Below are 6,000 nucleotides of genomic sequence, written 5' to 3' on the forward strand. Positions count from 1 at the left end.
TCCTTGTTGGTCATTTGTCTATATGTTGATGATCTTTTGCTTACAGGGACACATGTTGATCAAATTTCAACATTTAAACAAAATTTGCAGCAAACTTTTGAGATGTCAGATTTGGGCCCAGCCTTTGCACTATTACTTGGGCATTCAGTTCATTCATGATGCTAGAGGCATTGGATTATCATAGTCGAGATATGTTGGTAAACTTCTTGAGAGGCTTGGCTTACAGGATTGCGAGTTAGTTTGTACACCAATGGAACCTAGATTGAAGTTGCCATTGCATGATAATAGTGACTTGTTTGATATCCATACATATGCTCCAACAGTTGGATGTCTTATCCACCTATGCAACACAAGGCCAGACATAGTTTGCCGTTTTAGCCTTGAGTAGATATATGCATCAGCCACGCATGTCACATTGGCAAGTTGTCAAGCATGTTTTCCGTTTACTTGCAGGGTACTAGGACTCTTGGATTGCTTTATGCCAAGGGGGGACCACTGCACTTACATGCTTATAATGATTCTGATTGGGCTGGTGATTATGATTCTCGTCACTCCACTAGTGGCAATTGTTTCTTTCTTGGTTCATCTTGCATCTCTTGGCTTAACAAGAAACAATCCATTGTTGCCACATCGTCATGTAAAGCTGAATACAAGGCAGCTTTCACTACCACAGTTGAATGCGTATGGCTTAGACACTTGTTAGTTGATTTGGATATATTTGTCACGTAGCCTACTCCTTTGTTCACTGACAGTCAAAGTGCCATTGCAGTGGTACGGAACCTAGTGTTATCACTTTGTTAGAGAGAGGCTACATGCAAGTGATATCTAGCTTGTCTATTATCCTACCACCAGTAATGTGGCAGACATCTTCACCAAAGCTCTTCCTCCTGACAAATTTGAAGCATTCCACAATGCTTTAAATTTGATTTCCTTTGGTGGAGGACCCTTGTATCTTGATCACTCTTCACTCCAGGGGGATTTGTTGGGATCGACTCATGCCTACGCTCATAGAGGAGTGATAGTGATCTTTAGTAGGACAGTGGGACACCTTTTACTCTCTATACGGGAGGTTTTTTCCCCCAGATTTATTTCTTTTATTCTATGTGCCTATGTTTCACAGTTTTAGGCACTTATCGTGTTTCACACTCTTCCGGTGTGAACACCCTCTTACAACCCTAAGGTTTAAGGGTTGTACTTTGTACTTGCATAACATACTTTAGATTATTGCATTGGGTGTCATGCCCTCACACTCCACACTGTCTACTATACTCTCAGCTGAGCTTTGATCTCTTTTTCCTCTTTCAACCAAAAGTGTAGGATTTTTGTACTACTATGTTATGCTTATCATTAAGGTAGGATTGTTGGGAAAGGACTATTTACAGTGCTTTGGTATGCCTGCTTTATTATTTTGATTGTGAATTGATAAGAAGAATTAAGAAGATATGTGACTATTGGAGCCATGAGACCATGGAAGCCATCGATAGTTGGACTGGCTCCAAGGCTCAATGGAAATGTTAAAATGATTGACCCGAAAGGGCACTATTTGGTATTCAAGGCCAAAAGCTTAGTAGTGAATAAGGCCAAGCATGTTGTTAGTTCATCGCCTTAGGCAGAGGTGCTTAGAAGTGCCTTGAGCTAGTAAATTCCTCAATGGTTGTGATAAGAATGTAGAACTTCGTGATCCCTATTTTTCAGATATGGATGAATGACCTCGAATGCTAGACAAGAGATGAAATGACCTTGAGGGGTTGGGAGTCCTTGCAGAGATTGTAGTGGTTTCACACACACACACACACACACACACACACACACACACACACGCATGCATGGGCTAACAATGCATGTCACTTAGTTGTTTGTATCTGGAATGTACTAGTTAATGCATGGGCTAACAATGCACGTCACCTAATTGTTTGTATCCACCAAACAATGAAATTGGCTGTGATTTCTTGTTTTTTAAGTGGCTAAAATAGAGGGGTACTAAAAGCAACCTACCAAGGATGCATTGCTTTCTTCTTTTTACTCTAATTTTTCTCAAGAACATAATGTCAAGAAAAAATATGATTCCAAAAGAATAAATATGGTTCCTTTTTTCAGGGTAGTTGAGATTTTGCAATTTTCAAGTAGAATGTACAACCCTTAGTCATGAACTACTATTTGAAGACAGTATTAGAATGCATGTCAAATTTGACTTCTAAATCTTGCCAAGGTTGGATTATAAATGTCCCACAGTCAGTGTCTGAAGAACAGCTCAAGCCTAGCTAGGCACCCAAATCATGGTGTTCATTGATGGGTGGTACACACTTGCAATTTGCTGCTGAATATGGGATCTTCGTATCCCAGTTCAAGATAATAGCTAAATTGACCTCCTTAGCCAAATGTGAATTCCAAGGTGATACAACCGTCTGCCCTACATTGAATAGGTGCTAGAAGAAGTTTGGTCATTTAACATTTCAAAGCCTTTCAGAGTTGCACACAGTTTCAACATCTGCAGAGAGTTCAATATGGCTGTACAAACATTTCCTGATCTTGCCAATGTAGGCACATTTGGCTCGGAGAGATCTCCTTGTGCATCACAAGAGAAGAGACCCTCTGTCTTACAGCAATCGTGTTGAGCTCCTATGCTGCCTAGCATCTCAAAGAGCATTTGAAGCATGGAATATGAGACCTATGAAAGCCAATTACAGAGGCCAACATATTCACAGTGTTTTGGTGAGCATTCCAGAATCCATGGGCTCTAATTTGAAAAATTTCTCTAACACATTGTCTTTGGAGAGATGGCTACAATTGTTCCTTGGAACAAACCTCTTTAGAGTCCCCAGTATGTAAGCCATATTTGAAATGTACAGCAAAGGCATATATGCTAATGGAATAGCATGACAGATATGCAGTAGAAAATGTGTGCATTTTGCACTCGCATGATTGGTGAAAGGAATACAACTTCACCTTGTATGCCCAATTAAGAAAACCAACAACTAAGGGCTGTTGTATCTTATGAGGAGCCACATCCAAAATAGATCAGTTTGAAAGCTCAGGTTCTCCTACTGATATGCCTTCCAAATCGTGTCTGTGGTCAGTATACATTTGTCTTGTGTTCTTCGCAAAGGGGTGGGGTAAAGAAAGGAAAAAAAGGGCTGTGTTTCCTTGTTTTTTAATTCATTGTAATTTTACTCACAAACCAATTTTGCTGATGTGGCAGAGTGTATGCTCTTCAAGTTGGAAGACCCAAGCCTCGGGTGGGGTTTTGTCATTCTAGAGCTATCTCAAGTTTTGGAAAAGCCTTCTCAAAATGGTGTGGAATCAAAAAAAAATTTGTTTACTAGAACATCCAAGTTCATGTGAAGCCAGCATATGAGAGAGAGAGAGAGAGAGAGAGAGAGAGAGAGAGAGAGAGAGAGAGAGCTGGCTTCATTACAGTTGTTTCCATCCTGTTTGGGATACATTAATATACTCTCATTCACGCAAAAAAAAGAGAGAGAGCTAGCTACACCTCATCCTTGGATTGGTAAAACTGTTTTGACAAAAGCTAGTGAACTAATGACAAAACAAATAGAATACAGCAGAGGTTATTGAACCTCAAATGCACGATTGCTCAATGCATTATTTGAGACATCCACCATCTTATTTTGGATGTTACATGTTTGAACCGTGTTATAAAGAGTCATCTTATGCTGCTTTTGTAGTGAGTGGATCTTGATTGCTTCATAATTTCAACTTGCAAGCTTGTTTATTTATGTCATTGTGATGTTACCATGTATGTCTTTTCTCCAATATGTACACTTTCCTTTTCCTTCATTGAACTGAGGGACCTCCTGATGTTCAACCTTTTTAAGATCCACAAGTATCCAAACTATCCATGAGCAAATCACAATGACACTTGAAGCTACTATTTTTCACATGTTGATGGTCATTAACTATGATAAAGCCACATGAAAAGGCCCCAATGTGGACCTCATACACTAACCATTTTTCACTCTTTTCTTTTGTAGACATGCTCAACGTTGGCAGTTTTCATTTGTAGCACTACCATTCACCACAAGATTGAGCATACATTGGTGAATGTCAAGTATCATAAATATGACTATAAAATTGATAAATTGCATTTTAAAATTTACATTGCATTAGACTTATTTTCCTATTTGAAAATGTGACACACAAATCATTCAATGCCCTTGCAAAGTTAAGTTGGCTCTTCTCCAATCATTCATACTTTCTTTTTTTGGGGGAAAAATGTATGCATTAATGAATAACGCAATCAGGATGAATGATAACACTTTTATGATTGCTGGTTAATTAGTGAAAGCAAAATATTTACATGCCTTTAAAAAATTATTTCTAGCATAGCAGTATTGAGCTTGGATGTTTTTAAAACTACCACAACATAGATGATACTCTTGGCCTCTTATTTTAGTAGATCTTGGACCTTAAGGATTTATAAAATATCACCTACATGTGCATTGTAGTGGTACTTAGAGCCAAGTCTCATACACGTACAAAAGGTACATTTAAGGCGGTAGCAAGACAATGCAAAGATGAGGAAGAGGTCTCTCTTCTTTCACCTTTCCTAGATGATGACGGATCGAGTATTTTGTGAATTTTGGTAGGATTGTTAATTATGATGACACCTATCTAAGAGCTAGATAATTGGTGCTTCATATGTTCTTTGGGTTGAAATTGAAGGAATTGTATAACATAAGGCCATAGAAATGTCAATCAAATTTTTTTATCATCTTTCTTGACCTTTGAGTTGGAGAAATGGTACTTAACAATGTTGAGTACAAGATTCAATGCAAACATAACTTTGAATGGAATAGAAGTGCATGAAGTGTTGTACAATAAGTATTAGGTAGGCTTGTTGATGCATGCATGTTTACCATAAAGCAATTATTGAATGAAAATGAAAATTTTATGTTGTAGAGTCCAAATTTGAAGTTGACAATTATTTTATTACTTTTTATACATTAGAGCATGATGTTTCAATTTATATCATGACAAAAAGTTAAAATTTCAATAGGCACTTACATAACACTTAAATATGATTGCATTCAACAACGTGATGAACTTATTTTGTTAATCTCAAATTGATCACCAAAATTCCACAATATACTTTCTTAGAAAGTGCGATCGCCAAAAATAGATATATTATTAAAGGAGAGGGTCTTGAAACAAAAAACATTTGTGGTCTCGATGATCCTATCCTATGGACGATTGAACTCGATGAGTTGAGTGGCTTTCTACGCGATTATTTAAGACTAGAGCTAAGTGATCTTGATAGTCTAAAACTGAGGTTGAAACCCATGCAAACGCTAGTTTAGGGGAATGTATGGTTGATTATTGGTCTTGATGTCCTTAGAAGCCTAAAAGATAGACCCACTCATCATGAATTAAGTGCAATATTAGCTACTCTCATCTTTGATTAGTTGTGAATTGACCTTTCTTAGATGGGATTTAGACTATCATTTAAGAGACTTTAAAGACTAAAAGGTATCAAGGCTAACTCATGATGTAGCCCAGAAGATATTTATGAGTGGGACAAAGGCCAAATGATTCTTAAGTAACATAACAAAGTCATCAAAGCTAAAGTGGGAGCTTTGGATAGATCTTTGCAAATGCAATATTGACTTGGAAAAAAATCCCAACATTAAGAATGCTTGTGCCGAAGTTTGACATTTCTTTGATAAGCTTGTGTCCATAATGTTGAAACCCTCAACAAATCCTTCAACTTGATCTGAGCCCAATGCTGAGTCTTTGAAGATGAACTTGAAGCATATCCTTTGAGAGTGCTTTGGTGAAGATATCTACTCCATTGTCCTCTGTTGGATAGTAGACCAGCTCCACTATCCCATCCTCGATCAAATCATGCACATAGTGATACTAGATATCTATATGTTTTGTGTGTGCATGAAACACTAGATTCTTGGCAATGGTGATGCAACTTTGATTGTCACACCTTAGCATAGTAGAGTCTTCATCCTATACTCCCATCGTAAGGTGCCACCA

At 37.8% G+C, this 6,000-nt stretch overlaps 1 protein-coding gene across 1 annotated transcript in view; it reads left to right on the top strand.

Annotated features, from left to right (window-relative positions):
* Nucleotides 1-3,707, top strand: part of LOC148034206 (uncharacterized) — a 54,479-nt gene extending 50,772 nt beyond the window's left edge. Inside the window, exon 6 of the mRNA XM_087682439.1 lies at nt 3,200-3,707. The gene's annotated coding sequence lies outside the window, so the exon portion shown is untranslated. The remainder of the gene's footprint in view (nt 1-3,199) is intronic.
* The last annotated feature ends 2,293 nt before the right edge of the window (nt 3,708-6,000 follow it).

This window comes from Lygodium microphyllum, chromosome 7 (genome assembly GCF_053477565.2).
Source record: "Lygodium microphyllum isolate KBCC chromosome 7, Lygodium_microphyllum_v1.1.10, whole genome shotgun sequence".
Lineage (NCBI taxonomy): Eukaryota > Viridiplantae > Streptophyta > Polypodiopsida > Schizaeales > Lygodiaceae > Lygodium > Lygodium microphyllum.